Genomic DNA, 18,711 nt, shown 5'->3' on the forward strand with positions numbered 1-18,711 from the left:
CTTGGTTTTACAGATGAAATAGATTTGAAGATTTGCAAATATTTTGGTCTGAAGCTCACACAGATCATTTTCAATCCTTTAGCTGTGTTAGAATGATCCCATCAATTTGACTTCCTTTGCTAAATTTTGACACTATAGGTCAAAACAGACAAACTAGTTAATTAAGAACGTCATACTTGTTCTAAGTGTGTGATAGTTTGAAAAACACATGAGAATTTCAGCCGCATTATGGTTCACAAATCCCTTAAACCTATGCACCTATTCTAACTGGTATTATTCATGGACCTCTTTTCCATATGGACACTCCCCATCCAAAAGGAAATAATTATGAATAAGAACTACTACTTGATCTACGAGATTAATTTTGAACCTGGGGAATGTATTATTAAAGTAAGTAGGCTCTCACATCATCCATCTCATCACCCAAGGGATTAGGCTAGAACCAGTCCAATATGCAATGTGGGACCTCACTTCCCCCCCCATTGATACTCGAAGTTCAAATACGAACATACTAGTGAAACTATGGATGTTACTTTCGTCTAATGGGCGATTAACCTTTGAAATCGTGAGATATTATTGTTCCATAATGGCAGCTTAAGATAAGTTTTAACCCTACAAGATGAGGTTAGAACTGGTCTCAATTCGCAATTTGGGACTTTGTTTTCGCTAATTGGATACTCAAGGTTAGAAATGAGAACCAAAGTAGCGAACTATGAAAGGACTTGGTTTCTAACCCATAAGTTGAGCACGATCAACATTGATGGTTTGTCCGGATGCAGAGTATAAAACAGTCGATATGAATTTGTTCCTGTTACATCCCTTGTTTGGCTCAACTAATCGTCGACGGTATGTCTAAATGTCTATGGTTTGCTAGGTTAATCCAGCGCTCGGTTTTCAATTTTGAATTAGGAAGTTGATAGATGGGTTCGCATGGAAACCTTGGAAATGTTATTTATACATGTTGTTGATGTAACTCTCTGTCTTGGACCACAAGATTGTGAAATTAATTAAAATTTGCTTCATAGATGTTATACATGTCGAAACCAGTAATTCTCGTGTCATTATTCTATTACTTTCAATATAATCTGTATGATTGTAATTTAGTAATTTATGTTGGTTGTTACGTTGTAAGTTCATTTGTTTCCCACAGCATTAACTTGCCCAACAATCCCCCTTTTGGATAAGCAGTGTAGGAAGTTGTTGTAACTGGATTATGGAGTAGGACGACAACACAATTAAGTTGGGTGTGTACAAAAAGCCTCCAAGACGCAACTATCTTTGGTTTGCGTTTTTTTTTTTTTTTTTAATATCCTTTTAGCTCGTAATATATGGAAAGTTGTTTTGCTAATGGATTTCAGTATGGACAAAGGCAATACGTTGTTTTTTATTTAATTGATACATTATGGAATCACCCCCTATTTAATGAATTGATGAATTATCAAATCATGTTTTTGTCGTTGGGTCTATCTTGTTTGCAATATGCACCTATCTTACATTGTACACTTTGCATCTTATTCTTACATTTCCCCATTGTTTTTGCATCTATTTTTGCATATTTCCCAAGCATTTTATATTTTTTTTTCCCCATATTGCCGCCTTCATTTCATGATGTACCTTATACCGCATGCATATCAATAACATTAATCTAAAACTTACAAATGAAATTTCCATGAGCAATCATATTGCCTTGCCGTCTTAAACACATGATTATTAAATGAAAACCTCATCTTCACTGAAACTTAACATAGATTGTTTCAAAATAAAATAAAAAAAATAAAAAGGGCCAATCATTCTCCCAAAAACATTACATGTCACTATACTCGTACACCCTAAAATGTGGCTTGCTCCAAACCACCAACCACTAGAAACATAACACACACAACACCGGCTGTACACCAAAATCTCCACTTTAACTTTACATGCCATTTTCCTCTCAAGAGATTCTACTTTTTGGAATGTAAGTCAAAAAGTGAACAATTGCCTTCCCTCTGAGTCCAATATACATCTAAGTAGCCACTTTATCTATTTCCCCGCTAAACAAATATCAAAAACTTAAATGATGAACAGCGAAACCAAAAAACTCAAGCAAGAATATAGCAAAAAATATAGGGAAATATAAATTATAATTGCAAATGAAAACCATGTTTCCCATGTTCTAAACCCAAGAAACCATCCTACCAAGGTTTAACATACAGTCCATGAGTAGCTTATGGTATGGCAAACGTGTAAGGGGAGCTCTCTTGGTGTCGAACAGGCATATAATGTTGGGCTATCTTCCTTCTCGGAGCTAGGAGGCCTAGGTTAGGACTTAAGGAATAGTGATTAGGGCCAAGTCCAAGGATCAAATCTATGGTTCAATGATCTCGGGTTTCCCCAAGACTTCTCTAAATACAAATATGGAAGGAGGGAGAGATAAGGACATAAACTTGATACCAATTCTACCAAAGTTGTTTTGCGCTCATCACCAACCTCCACCAGTTCCTGATGATGCTAGGTTTTAATTGGAATAGATCAATTTCAAGAAAGAACTTGGATCTGGAATGGCAACAAAAATAAAGTTTATGACGAACTGATTTATTAGTTGCAAGTCCATGACCATTTTTGCAGTGAGGGCGATGACAACCACTTGTTGATGCTAATGCTTGATGGACGGAAAAAAAAAAAAATATGTGAACTCATATGAAAATTTCAAAAAATTTACGCCTCGCCCATACAACGATTTTTTTTTATTTTTTTTTATTTTTTTTATTTTTTTTTTTACATTCTAGGGAGATAGTTAGGAATCCAACGTTCAAAAATCCCATGAAAATCTTGAAAGTCATTAATTATCTAAAATCATTTTTATACATTTCAAGGACTTTTCAATGAGACTTGTGTCCCAAAATTAGAAAATAAATAGCATAAAAAATGGCAATATACACGGCTGGGGATGAAGAGATTTCAATGCTTTAGTTAGTGTTCTCAAATTCTCGTCTTTTAGATGACTCACACTAGTGAATTTTTATTTACTAGTAGATTTAAATACCTTAAAATTCATTTTTCAAACAACTATCTTGTACTTGTGCACAAAAAAAAACCTCAAATATGAAAATAAACGTAGTGCCAAATCCCTTCATAGCTATGAATAAGCACTAGTTATTTTTTTCAAATTCATTTATTGAACCCACTTTTTAATGAAAAGAAAATTCAAATAGACTCGTGCAAACCGTCTTTAATATGATATCATCTATCAAGTCTTGTTTACATCAAGAATTTAATAAAAAAAGAAAAAAAAGAAAAATGAAATAAAAAGTAAAATACAATTTCCATCATACTCCTTGTTCCAACATGATTAAACTAAGAATAATCAAATCTTATTCATGTGTAAATTTAAATTTATCATTATTTGTTACATATTTTTATTTATCCCTTCCTTCATTGCCAGTAACCAACTATTAAAAAACAAATATCATACACATTCCCTCCTTCTTATATTTTTAAATTCTAAACAGGCCTAAATGGCTTTGGGAAAAAAAAAAAAAAAAACAAATAACCTCCGATAGATTAATAGTGAATATAAATTAGCGGACAACCTTATCTTGTCAAAAATCTGTCTATTTATTATCACAAAATTACAAGGAGAAAGAAACAGTGATAAATTGGACCCCCAATTTTCAGTCCAGACACAGCACAAAGTTACACCAATGGAGGCAATGAACTAACCAAAATGGCACCATGTGATTGCTTCCGCCTGAAATCGAAGAGCATTGTCTGATCAATACATGACACGCATCCAAATTCAAACCCTCACATTCATGCTTCCAAAAGTACTTAATCAAATTGAAAAAATGTACAAGGCCACGCAAATAGTACAACAAGTTTTCATTTCAACTTTCCAAATAAAAAATTTTTGAATTTGTATAGAAAGTTGAAAAACCATTTCGTTTTACTTCATCAACATTCTACATAAATCTTGAAAATTGAAAAATAAACGATTATCTGTGTTATTAGAAAATCTAAAATAAAAAAACAAAAAACTATTTTTTTTTTTTTTTTTACACCAAAGATTGATTGAATTCAACCTAAAACTCTCAGTTTTCAGCGAAACAAACTCAATTACTTCCTTGTGCCTTTGCTAAGTGATCCTTGGTGCATTCCCCAATGCCATGCATCTTACAGTGCGCTTGTCACCTCGTCGTGGACCGACAAGTCTCAATGGCCATATTAAACACGAGATGAGAGGGGAGACTGGAAACTGCAAGCTCGTTGATCCAGACGCCACAGCAGCCCACTCTTAAAATATTATTCGCCTGCTTCTCCTGCGGAGAAAAGAATCAACAAAAAAGTTATGCCCGTTCGTATCCCAATCAAACATGGAGTAAAGTCACAGATGATGAACTTACTTCATAAGGCTAGCTTAAATAACAATCCCACACTTGGGGAAAATATTCTTCAAAGGGCCCAGGTTGTACAGATGGAATTCAGGCAGCGCCTAGCACTTACGCAGCAGGAAAACAAACAAAAATCGCATCACTCATGGAGGCAGATTTCGGGACAATGAAGACCCTTTGAAAATTGTACTGTTTCTATTATCCAATGCCCACCCGTTAGTGACATCACAGTCCATGGTTCTGTAAGGCTTTGGGATGGTCGGGCCACTTGCCAACTGCACTCGCACAAATCATCTACAATAATATCAACAATTGAATGCCTCCTCAAACAGCTAGGAAATGTTGATTTGAATTATCCCCCCTCCAAAGAACATTCCCCTAGTCACCACACATTCAATCATTGAAACTCCACTGCGGCTAGATCAGTTAGTTATTAAGCTTTTATCGTGCACTGACAATGAATGGCATCTGATGCAGGCAAACAGAAATCGCTAGTGCAAGCGAGTCTAATTAAAACTTGACCTTGGGAATACCCAGTCCTTTCTTAGCAACAAAAAAGTCATACACCATGGTGATGAAACCGGTACTCCTTCCCATTTCAAGCCACCCTGTCTAATCAATAAATAAAGCCTCAGAAAGGATGTAGTCTTAAATAATAGAGGCTATCAAAAACATCATCATTCTACACCATTTCCAGCTCCCACCTATCACTAACAACTAGCAAGTCATTTATAAGTGAATTAGAGTCAGCCAAACAAGGCTTCTTTCCCACTAATATGCAAACTCATGGTTTCGCTCTAGATAGTAGACATGACAACAAGTGAATCGTTAATCCATTATTGCATATCAATGACTAGATTTATGAGACATTTGACACCTTAAGAGAGTCATAGTTAATCCCACATTTACCCGTGCTGACTGAATTTCTTCACTGTTGACATTCCAAGGCAATGAGCAACAATCTCACCATTGCAGAGCATCTGGCAAGTACATGCAATGCTTTGCTGCACACTACAATGGAGAATACAATATTGTTTGCTCCATTATGCTGACAGCCACACAATGTCCAAACATTCCAATCTCTCATTTTTCTCTCCTTCAGGAACCTTCCCCAGAGGGATATGGACAGACAGAAACAACAGAGTTTACACATGCATATATAGGGTTGCACGGTTCGGCATCATTTCTTCGCCGAAATTAACCAATTCATTAACAGGGTCTACAGATGAGAAGTTTCCTTGTGTTTCAGGGGAGTGTACTCTGCTTGAGAGCCGATTCCCCGTAGTAAGTAATAGGAAATTAAATTGAAGCTAAACCAAAACCTGTTTGATCATCCAATACAGAAAACATGTTCGGCTTTTTTTCGAAAGAATACAGAGTTGTATTGTACATATTTCATATTTGAAAATGTCATTTAGATATTAAAATCAAGTTTAGGCTCCCAAAAAACGGAAAAACACGGAAGCGTATCAATGTTTGTTGGTGAATTCCAAGGCATCTATCAATGGGGGGTGGCTGGTGACGATGTTTATTCATTGTTTGTGCTGCTCCTGGTGGGTCCAAGGGCTGCCCAGGTAGGAAGCTCGGATGTCATTAGAAAAAAGGAGGTTGTGAAAAACACAGAGTCATTGTGTTGGATAAAGCAATGAAAGAAATGGGCTTACATAAAATGTAGCACAAAGTCACAAGGAAAAGAAAAAAATAAGTGAGCAAAGTTTGCAGTGAATTCCAAGCGATGTCCATCAATGTTCAACAGAATGCATCTCTGGAAATTTACTTCTAGCACCTTCACATGCAGCAGGGAACTCGTCACTGTTAGGGAAGGAGGAAGTGAAATATGAAACTAGAGGGATAAAAGAACCTCGGGTTTTGACCATGATTGTGAATTTTTTTGGTATCCAAATGCAGCAACGATTCTTCAAAGCTTTTTAAACAAGGGGAGAGGTTCTTTTCAGTTAAAATCTCAAAATTGTTGAAAAAATGACAAACCCAACAGGGCTTTTTCGTATTATTGTATGGTTGTGCTTGTACCCTATGTCTAATCAAAAGCAAATACGAAACCATAGTTACCTAGCAAATCTGTTGAGTTTCAGGTATGGTAGGTGTCATGCTACACCACTTAGAAGTACACGTTTCTCAGGGGCAGCTAATCAGCTGTTTTGATTATTTACCTTATATTCGTATTACAAGAAAAAGAGGACTTGAGATTGCAGGCAGATCAAGGGATGCAGATGGGAAGAGATAAAAAGAAATTGATGAGCAGAAAGGAGGGAAGGGAGGAGAGAGGATGATACCGGGGGAAATCATGTTCACTTCTGCCACTTCATATTCAAAAAGATTGCCGCATTACAAATGGCTTTCACAACACTATTATGAGAAAGCCTCTACACTGAAATAAGATAATCCGAAAACAACATGACTTCAAAACAAACCCCTACATTAGACAAACTGATAAAACAACCCCCAAATACACATAATCATTACTACTTAATAGTAAACACAAAACCTACTAAACTAAACCAACAATTCTTTGAACCCAACTTATTAATAGATTATCGAGCAAGGAATCTTCCAAGGTACCGCTTTCTGTCCAAGATCAACAAGCCATCCGCCTTGCAGCAAACATCAAAAGGTAAAAAAAGCAAACTACCGTATATACATCAATGCTGACTTCCAATCCCCTTTGGAGTCCCAAAAGCGATATCAGACCCTCAAAAAAACCAAAAGAATACGCCCAACATGCAGCCAAAAAATCGAAGCCAATCCAAGAAGTCCCCTATCCAAGCCATACGCCACCCCTTGTTTTGTGCAATGAATGCATTCCGACTCTCTCTCTCTCTCGTGAAACCCTACAGAAACGGAAGTCCCAAAATGAGACCACTATTAGAAGAAAAGAATCAATATAGGAGCATCAAGCACAGATGAAATTCTACACAATCGCCGGCACACAAAGGATTCCAAGGAGTCTCACCCGCACTAAATATCTTCCCAAAAGAAAATTTGTAGAGAGGAAAGAAAAAACAGAAATCTAAGAGCTAAATTGCCACGGGCATGCATAAGCACCGTTCCAACTCTTTCTAGAATCCCACTCATTCTATGAATATCATCCTTTCTATTTATACTTTATGGTAAGGAACACCTCCAGGGGATTCTCCATAACGTTTGACTATTAAAGACATGGCTTTTACAAACCACAACCAAGCTCAGGCCTCCATCAGACTTTGATCTCCTAACCCACTCCCAACTAACCAGATGTGATCCCTCTTATCCTCCCCACTACCATTACAATATAGACTCTCCATAAGCTCCCTAAACTCCTGGGCTAAATTTCATGGGAATTTAAAAGGAAGAAGCATACAGGGCATATTAGAGATAAAGCATGTGAGAGTATCCTACACCAATGGAAAATATCGCCTCCTGTATCTTCCCTACCCTCTAAAGCACCAGATCCCAAAAAGCGGTGGGACAAAGGAATTACCCCAAGAGGGAAGGCCAAGACAATGAATGGGCCCAGACGACAATTGCACCCGCAAGGGAATCTAAAATCTACACACTCCCTTAACTGTCAATAACCACTTTGCCCCAATTAGCTCATCTTGAAATCTTTTAAAAACACTTTAACAAGTATCCTGAAAAATTCTCCGTAAATTCTCTAAAGACTAAATAGACTATCTCAGCAAATTGTAAGTTAGACATTCCACCTATCCTACCTACTCCCAGACACCTAATACACCATAATTTGAGCACACACTACAGCAGTACTTCCAACCCACGCAACCAACTGTGAACAAGAACGGAGATAACAAATCACCTTAACCCCGTGGACATCCCAAACCATACTTAGGCTAACCAATTAATAACCATAGAAAAATTGGAACCTTATGACCCTATACATCATAGACAAACCCAAGCCCTCTAACCATACCTATCTAGAAATCCCCAAATTACCCATATCAAAGCAGAGAAAGTAAAAGCGAGAGAACTATTACAGAGGAGTGAAGTGAATCAACTTGGTGTACTTCTCCTTACCAACTTTGAGATGTATTTAGTCTACAAGAAGTGAGTTTATCCACATTCCGAGTAGGGACTAAAAACTATAACTATGTTCAATACTCCCCCTCAAGGAATTGAAACAAGATGTTGACAGTCAAAAAGTTGGAGACAGCTATTCTATAATAACCCTGGGACAACCGACTTGGTGAGACATAAGCAAATCGACCTTTGGAGAAGATTACGTGGGGAGGATAATCCCAAAACAAACTTTCCTTATGAGTGACTATCCACACTTCAAATATGCTTGTCCTCTCATTGCAGAATGATCAAAAGAGAGAGATATTAGTGACTGTTGTAACAAAACAACAAAGACGAGCCCGTCCACAAGGAAAAGTCAAATAGGGAGGAGCGTTAGCAACATATCTACAGGACCTTGTGCCTAGCATCGTAACAGGTCCTAAACAGAAGCACGGTGGAAACCCCATCTGCTCTCCTTCTCCAAGAAATAAAGATGATCACCCAGAAAGTACAAAAACAAGAGGGGGTGATCGCCGTCCGCTTGGGACCAGCATTAGTCCAGCGTCAGTAAACACGAAAGAGACCTGGTTGTATTTCAGATAAATAGATAATTCTCAATCAGGTGAGGTCTTCACATAGCATAAGGATGTGATAGACGTCATCACATGTGAAGTCTAGGGCAAGCATTGAACGACTTACTAGCTCACTGCATAGTGCCAATCAGGGCGAAGTGTTGGTCAAATAGAGAGGCGACCAGCAAGTATCTAATACAACTGAAGGAGTCTCTTTTTTTTATCAAAGATCACTAGAACTCTGCAGAAGGGGAAATATTACGATCCAGGGGCGTAGAAGCAGGCTGACATCCCAACATACCAGGTCCATAAGGAAATCTAGGGCATATTTCCGCTAAGAAAGGGAAATGCCCCTTGCGAAAGCGTACTATCTCAATGCCCAAGAAATACTTGAGAGGTCTCAAATCCTTGGATGTCAAAGGTGTCCCCCAAGTCCTTTCAAATCTGAGCAATTCTAGACAAGTCACTACTGGTAACAATAGAATCATCCACATAGACAGAGATAATGGTGCAAGGACCATGGGAGAGACGCTGAATAAAGCAAGTGTGGTATGACTGGCACTGAATAAATCTCATAAAGAGGACCCACATCACTGATCTTCTAAACCATGCACGACATGATTGCTTAAGCCCATATAAGGACTGCGCAATGTACACACCTTTTCAGAATACTCCCCCTGAGCAAAAAAAACAGGAGGGGGATCCATGTAAATAGTATCAGTAAGATCATCATTCAAGAGGCGTTCTTGACATCAAGCTGATATATAGGGTCAAGTGAAAGAAACCGCCAAAGAGATTAGGAGGCGAACAGTAGTAAGCCTTCGCCACAGGAGCAAATGTAGCATGAAAATCCTGACTTGGAATCTGTGTAAACCCTTGGCTACCAAGCGGGCTTTATACCTGTCAACAGTACCATCTGCAAAGGGCTTAACTATGAACACCCTTTTATAGCCCACCGTGCGTGCACCTGAAGGAGGGGAACAGATCCCACAGTATGCTGCTTCTGTAGAGCTTCCATCTCAGTACGCATGACTTGCAACCCATTTGGGTCCTGGAGGGCCTCATGAACTGAGCGAAGTATGAAAATAGCATCAACCTGTCCCAAAAAGGCTCGATAACTCGAGGAAATATCTTAATGAGAAGAGATCTTGGGAGATAGGGGTAGTCAGTAGAATAGGCTAAAGAAATTCTATTAGGAGCTCGACGGATACGAGAAGGATGTCGTGAAGAGGGAGTAGGGGGATCAAGGACTATAAGAGACATACCTAAGCTCGGTGAAGATGCCGGCAGAGGCTCCAAAGGGCATGGTCGGCGAGTGTAAAATTGTGGAATGAGAGAGATATGGTCTTGCCCAATGGGGCAGAGGTAGCAAGCTCAGAAGATGAAGACGACACTAGAGAAGAGGGCATTGGTACAGATGGGAGAAAGATAAGCTCAAGTCGAGGAAGTGGAGATGGCACTAGTGGAGATATGGAAGGAGAGGAGTCAGTGTAGAAGGGGATAGTCTCATGGAACGTGACATCAAGAGTGATAAATGTGCTAACCAACAAGATCATAACAGCGATATCCCTTAGATATAGGGGAATACCTTAGAAAAATGCACTGGATGGCCTTATCATCAAGCTTGGTCCGAGAAGGACTCCGGTCATGAACAAACTACGTGCATCCAAACACTCTAGGGAAAAGAGAGAAAAGGGACCTATCAGTACGCAAAAACATGAAGTGGAGTAGAATTCTGAAATGCGCGACTCGGGTACAATTGAGAGATAGCTACAGTGAGAACGGCGTGAGGCCAATAAGACTTGGGGACTTGCATTCCCTGAAGAAGACAACGGACAATAGACATGATGTGGTGATTTTTGCGTTCAACCACACCATTCTATTCAGGAGTGTAGGGACATGTCAGCTGTTGGAGAATACCCTGTTGACACATTCAACACAAAACTCATTATTGAGGGACTCACGGCCATTGTCAGACCTCAAGATACAAACCACGGTATTGTATTGAGTCTTAATCATTCGTAGGAAAGCCTGAAAATGAGTGAAAACTTCGGATTTATTTTCCATGAGGTAGACCTAGGTACAATAGGAGTAATCGTCAATAAAGGTGACATAATATCGATGCTGAGTGAGTGAGGAGATAGGGGAGGGGCCCCAAACATCACTATGAACAATATCAAAAGCTGCAAGAGAACGGTGCATACGAGACGGATAAGATGAACGAACATGCTTAGATAATTTGCAAGTAGCACACTAAAAATTAAAATTCTTGCAAGCTTTATTAAATTTTGGAAACAGCCAAAAAAAATATTTTAAAATTGCATGTCCCAACGGGCATGCCACAAATCCAAGCTTTTTAAGAGAAATAGAGGAAAACCTCATAGGCAAAACAGATGCCTGAAAGCCAGAAGAGGATGCCAGGAGGCGGGATTGCCAAAGTAGTAGAGCCCGTCCCTTTCAAAGCCCCTACCAAAAATCTTCCTCGAACTCAAGTTCTGCAAGTAACAAGAGTTGGGTGAAAAAACCACAGCACAGTTATTATTGGCAATACCGCTAACAGACAGCAAGTTATAGGAAAATTGTGGAACATAATAAATAGGGAAGAAGGATAGAGTCGAGGATAAATAGGCAGTGCCTTGGGTATGAATGGGAGCAAGAGTTACCATCGGCAATGCGGATAGGTAACGAACCAACGAAGGGACAAGGGATGTAATGAAAGATCTCACTGTCAAATGGTTGTTTGGCCCCTGAGTCCAGTATTCAAACGAGTGTGCCACCAAGCGTGCCAGACTTACTTAAAAGGCAATAGGGTTACCTACAACAAATGTAAGCTTGTAGAGAAGGATGCAGTCAGTGCAGTAGAGGCAAGGAGACTAATCTGAGACTAAAGCTGAGTAAGCTGAGCCTGGAGTTGAGAGAAATCTGGAGCAATAGCAAGTGCAGGAGTAAGAGAAGCCGAAGGTGCAGGAAGAGATTCTGCAACAGCTCCAATGTTAGAAGGTCCCTAACCTTTGCCATGGCCATGACCATGAGAGGTCTGTTTGGAGCAACGCTCCAACAGCTTAGGGTGGAGAATGAAGCAGCGCTCAATGGTGTGATTATTCTGTTGGCAGTGCTAGAAGAATCGAGTTTTGCGGTCAACAGACCTAGCACCAGTAGGGATTGCAAGGGCAACCTGCTCGGGCACAATAGAAGAAGCAAATCCAGGGAGAAGGCGTCGTCGCCGATCATCACCATCAATCATTGCAAATGCCTCGTACAAAGAGGGCACCGAGAATGTGTTCAAAATCTGAGTCCGGAGTGATTCAAACTTAGGTTTTAAACCCATCAAGAATTGATAGGGATACTGATGATCCTAGCGCTTTGCCTCAATAGCTGCTGCCTCGGTAGGAAACTCAGAAAGAGGCTCATACTAGGCGAGCTCCTCCCACCGAGATTGGAGATAGCCGAAGAAGTCAATCACAGACAAACCCAAAGAAGCCTAGGTCTCCTGGTGAAGCTCCCAATAAAGCTCAAAAATCCAAGCCTCACACCTTGTGTGGGTGAACATTTTGGTCAAGGCAGACCAAAGGCTATGAACAGTACCGTGAAACATAACATCTTGTAGAGGCGATCTTCCATAGAAGCAAATATCCATCCCAGGATGACACAGTTGTCAATGGACCACTGTCGATGAGCCGAATCAATATTAGCAGGGTGAAACTCCAATCCTAACAACCACTCAGCCTTGATATAGCCCCCAAATATAAGCGAAGGAATTGTGACCAGGCATGAAAGTTGCGACCATTCAAAAGAATGCTGGTTACCTTCTGAACATGAGCAGTCTGAGCAAGAGATAAGTCAGGGCATGGAATATCACCGTCCGTGATAGCCATTGTAAAGAAGAGGAATAGGCTGCAAAAGTATCGATGCAGCAAAGCAAAGCAAGTCGCCGGAATAATGGTCAGAAAAATGCCGAAAATTGGCAAAAAAAATTAAGGACAAGAAAGTTGCTGAAAAAGTTGTCAGAAGTCGCCAGAAAGGTTGACAAAAAGTTGCGGAAGTCACCGGAAAGCACCAAGAAAGGGCACTGAAAAGTCGCCAGAAAAATCAACAGAGTCACTAGGGAAATAGTAGACTAAGTTTTCTGATGTACAAGATCCACTAAAAGTGGCAAGTACAGAGGATACGACTCAACCTACTACCAATAAAGTTTTCTGATGCACAAACACCACATACGTGGTGAGTGCCGAGCATATGACTCAATTGAGAACCCGGACCTTAAACAAGGAACCCAACCTTGCTCTGATACCAAGAAGAAAGTAAAATAGAGATAACTATACAAGAGGAAGTGTATCACTTGGTGTACTTAGCTTACAACTTTGAGATGTATATATAGCTATACAAGAGAATGAGGTTATCCTAACATTCCGATGTGGGACAAAAAACTATACACTATGTTCAATATAAGCTTTCTCAAAATCTAATTTAAAAATAATTCCCTGATTACCTCCATTCAACATCCTCAACCACTTCATTAGCTACCAGAATCGCATGCAGAATTTGTCTCTCTTTAACAGAAGTAGACTAGGCTAATGAAATAGTATCCCCAAACACCTCCCTAAGGCTTAGTTTGCCCCTCCTGTAGCTTTTAAAAGGATTTCTTTTTAAAAACAGCTGATGAAAATGAGTTTTTTTTTATATTGATTTAGAAATGTTTGGCCTTCCTGTGAAAAAAGGAGTTGTTAGAAAGAAAAAGCTGACTTTAGTGTTTGGCAAAAAAATTGTAAGGTGCCTAAAAGTATTTTAAAATGACTAAAATAGATATATATTTTTAGAAAATATAATTAATGCATTGATTGTTATGTAATATTCAAAAAAAATTAAGGAAAACAATGGAACTAAATAATTTGTTGAAGAAAAAGCTCACCAAAAAAGCTAAAAGTTGGCTTTTAAAAGCTAAAAAAGTTGTTTACCAAACACGTGCGATCCAACTTTTACTTTTGAAAAGGAGAAGTTGAGGCAAAAAAAGGGGGGTCGAACTCACCCTAAGTCTCCTTGACAAGACTTTACACGCTAGTTACTAAACTAATTGGTCTAAAATCTATGACCTTCCTCGACATCTCTTTTTTGAAAATGAGTGCAATAAAAGAGGAATTAATGCTTTTACACACTACATTTTTATGAAATTCCCCGAAATAACTCATTACATCATCCTTCAAAACATCCCAACTATCCTGGAAAAAAGCCAAAGTAAAACCATTCAGACCCTAGAGCTTTATCCCTATCATCTCCAATCACTTGCCTTTCTCATCTCTTCCATTACAAATGGCCCCTCCCCCATCAACCTACTTCGCACCTAATTTTTATTTTTACCAAGGAATCCATCTTCTAATGTCAAGTGATGATTTCGATAAATTAAAAATCCTCAAGAAAGATGATGAAAACTCCACTTGTCTACTTCAAATTTTAAAAATAATGATAAAGAATAAATGAATAAATAAATAAAAGGCAAGTGTGCCACCAACTCACAATATTGCTCACAATTGTTCACAATTTCTCATTATCTGATGCAATATTGACAATAAGCATTGTAGAATCTGCAACAAGTTATCCTTTCTCATTAAAAGATATATGATTGTCTCCAATCACCAGCCCCGGTATGGAAGCAGGTCTGAAGAGAATATGATAACATAAAGGCTATGTATCCTCCATTCAAGAAAAGTGGTGGATAAATTTTAACCAGTTACTATTAAGCAGAATCAGCACAATCTTCAGCAAAGTACTAATAATAAAAAATCACTTTGGTATACTGATAATAAGTTGTTCTAACTTTGTTTAATGGTTTTTTCAACTAGCCCTATGATCAAAGAGTATGCATATTATGTAATATGACACATTATAGAAAATCATGATATTGATTTAAGTTCCTCAGGGCATTTCATCAATTAAGTTATCATATTCTATGGCAGTGATTCAGTTAAGTGTGTGCTGGTCCATGCCCCACCAAAAATTAGTCACTAAAACAAAATGAAACAAATAAAAGTTTCTCACTGATATAGAGAAGAACATTCTTCAATAAAATTTGAGATTGAACTCCAGTGAGAACAGGTTCTTTTCATTACTGCAGTCCAACCTCAATGAATATTAGTGAAAGAAGTACACTAATGCTCAAGGTTGTACTCTAAACCTCATCAGTAGTTCAAAAGAGTGAAAAAAAAAAATCAAAATGAAAAACAGCATCAGATATTGTCAAGAATAGTACGGAGGGAGGAGGGAGGAGGAAAGCAAAAAAAAAAAAAAAAAGAAACCCAAGAAATCCATTACACCAATGCAACTTAACTTCCAATGAAGAGCGGAAGGGGGAATGAAAATAGAAAAAAAAAAATCAGAACAGAGGAGAAACAAGTAAAATCAGGAGTCAACATATGTGCAAATAAAAAAGGCATCAGGCTTAAAAGCTCACAGATTAAAATGAATATGTAGTGAAGTTTTATTGAATAAAGAACTTAGAGCCATACCATAAACACATTTCTTCAATTTCTTCCTCTTAATGTTATGTTCATCAACCACAATAGTAGTTAACTTGTTATCTTGCAAGGGGTGATAATTCATGGATGCTAACTGCTCCTTTGCTTTCTGCAGTCTTCGTTTCTCTTCTCTCTGCCATGCGATATACACAGCCATCATAAGCATTCCCCACAATATCTCATCAAACACATGTTGTATTTTAGAGAGAAATACACATTTAAAAAAATGCTTACATGGGCCTTATCAAGTCCTGCAATCAGCTGCCTACAAAGTTTAATTTCCATCTCAAGTGTATTTATCCGAGATTCAACTGGCACAACACACTGCTCAACTAACTGCTTTTGGCCTGTCCCGGATAACATCTGGCTGCCACACATTCAAAGATACGGATGCTTGCCTTGAAGGAAATTACAGAACAAATTACAAGATCCTACTCAGCAAGAGCGTAGAGTTTAAAAATTAACAAACTGAGGAAGGCTACATTGCTTATCATAGTACATTATTATTCTTCTCATTTTCAAATGCAATTCATTTTTTAATTGAAATACTTCGACAGAAGAATCCATACAAATTCTCAAGAGGACACGACAAAGATTGCACAAATCCACCACTTTGTAGCCATTACACCTTCCAAAACATCTAAAGGAGTTCATCAATGTCATTTCCAAAGAACCAAACACACCCAATACTCACCAAATTAACCAAAGAGTCAGTTCCATAATCTCCAAACCACAGAACAATGCCAAGAAAAAGTGAGTACGACCAACCACTACCATAATCCATCACATAAACATCAATAGGTAAAGGCTTGTTTGGTCTCCTAATATGTAGCAATATTGGTGTTAACTTGGAAAGGATCATCAACCAAATAAAAGATTTAAACTTGTAAAGTACTTTAGCTAGCCATAAACGATTGACAAAAGGGAAAGGACTATCAGAGCCAATCACCTGACAATAAAAAGATCTGCAGGAAAACACCCCAAAACTATCTGAACTCTAGACCCTAGAATCCCTTCTAGAAGAAGGTCAATATGAATCCAACAAAATAAACAAGCAAGCAAGCAAGCAACAGATAGAACTCAACAACCTCCCTATCCTTAAGGCCCCTTCAACAATGAAAATCTCATGAAAACAAATTCCCAGCAAAACCAAAGAAAGAAAAACAAAAGCATTATTAAAATTATAAATACAAAAGAGGCATAAAAGCGACCCAAAAAGGATACTCTTCTAATCACAAATCCTCCCAAAACTGAGTCTGAGAACCATCACCCAAATGGTATTTGACCAAGGAAAGAAATAAAGAAGAAATATATGAAATGAATTTCTAGGGCCTCCCAATGGGTACCACTAATTCCAATATTAGCATCCCTTTTTTTTTTTTTCTTTTCTGGCAAACCAAATATACTTTTGATCATTTTATGCTAAAGAGAATTAACTTCCAACACAAAACGTCACAATCACTTTGCCCCCCACACCCTCCCCCCTTCCTCAACCTCACCAACAAACAACTTGTCCCCCAACTCACGAAGTGATCCTTCCTCTCACCAACACTAAACCATAGAAATCTCTAATCACACACTCCAAATTTGCAGCCAGCCAACTAGAATCCTAACTAACAGCAAGCAAGTGATGAGGTAAAAAGATGTCTAAATCAAAGTCATACAGCCACACAAAGAATAAAGAGCACCCTTCCAATCATCAAGATACTTAGAAATGTTAGCAATCAAATTGTTCTGCATGTTTAAAGTCAATTAAAGGTCAACATTATGGAGACGATTGAATTGAATTTCTAAATATTTTTTTCTAAAAACAGTTAAAGGCTTTATGTATCATTCAGTTAGCTTCCCATCAATACTTTTAAAGCTTCAGAAATCCGAATATGCTTTTTGCTTAGCATTTAACAAACTTTTTTCGTTTAAAGACGTTATAATCAACGCAAACTTTGCTCAATTACATAAAGTTCAAGTTGCTACTACAATCTTCTTTCAAACAGCATAAAAACCCTTCCAAGAATAAGGCAAATCCAACAATACAACGACAAAGTTTTGTATCACAACAACGAAAGTTTCAAACCCTTGATTTGCAACAAAATCAGCGTAAACGCACAACTTTTTACACACATAATGAATAACAAATTTACGTACAAAAAATGAAAATGAAAATTACCTAACCCTCTGCAAATTCGATAACTCCGCAATCGTTGCTTTCAATTTCTCAACCTCTTCCCTCGACCGAAGCTCTATCTCTTGAGCCCTTCTTGAATGCTCAGCGATTTGACTTTCTAGTCTAAGCACTGCACGATGATGGGCCGCACGTTTGCGTGCTCGGTCTCGCTCAAACCTAATTCATTTGGTGTAAAATTCTCTCAATCAGTGCGCTCAAAACCGAGCAATAATCCTCTTAATTTTTTTTTTTAAAAAAATGAACCTTTTTCCTTTCATTTTCCTACTATTATCAGAAAAGAAACAGCGCAAGAACAGAGGGACGGATAGAACACCTGATTCTGTAAAGGGATTTAGAAGAAGAAGAGGAAGAAGATGGGGTGTAGTTTGATGAAGAAGGAGGGTGGCTTTCCGGGAAGTCGGAAGAGAGTAATGCGGACCAGAAAACGTCTTCTGTGGACAATCTATGGAGGCGTCGGCTAGAGATGGAGATGCAGCAGAGGTCTTTGTAGCCGAGACTCAAACCCGTGACCCCTATCTCCAGTATTCGTCTCCAGAGCTCGTCTGGTAGCACAGACATCTCTCTCTCTCTCTCCACCCCCCCTGCGGGTGAATAAACTTGGTAATTAGAATAGGGGAGATTGGAAGGGAGTGGGGTTAGGGTTATTAGAGCACGATTCTGCAAGAGCCTCCATGGCAGCGCACAGCCATGAGAAACGGATTTCTAGTATCCATTTCTAGTGTCCATTTTACCACCGGATTTCTAGTATCTATTTTACAGTCCACGTCAGCATCTATGAAATTTACTTTATAATTTTAACAAAAAATAAATTTTAAAAATTTAGGAGTAAAAATGAACCCAAAAAGATTTGATCTCATGAAAAATACTCTCACAGCCCATACAACTACTTAAACCATAGCCGGCTCCTCCACGTGAAGCTGTGCCTCTCCATTAAAATGTTGACACGTGGTATGGGAGGGGTGCAGTTTAAGGGAGACGGCATTAACTATGAGTCCCCCATTTGTGTGAAAAAATAAAATAAAAAGGGCATGCTTGAGACACCATTGACGCGAACAGAAGCCTTG

At 38.5% G+C, this 18,711-nt stretch overlaps 1 pseudogene; it reads right to left on the bottom strand.

Annotated features, from left to right (window-relative positions):
* The window catches only part of LOC131143807 (F-box protein SKIP24-like), a 35,434-nt pseudogene extending 17,097 nt beyond the window's left edge, over positions 1–18,337 (bottom strand).
* Between the last annotated feature and the right edge of the window lie 374 nt (positions 18,338–18,711).

Source organism: Malania oleifera, chromosome 12 (genome assembly GCF_029873635.1).
Source record: "Malania oleifera isolate guangnan ecotype guangnan chromosome 12, ASM2987363v1, whole genome shotgun sequence".
NCBI lineage: Eukaryota > Viridiplantae > Streptophyta > Magnoliopsida > Santalales > Ximeniaceae > Malania > Malania oleifera.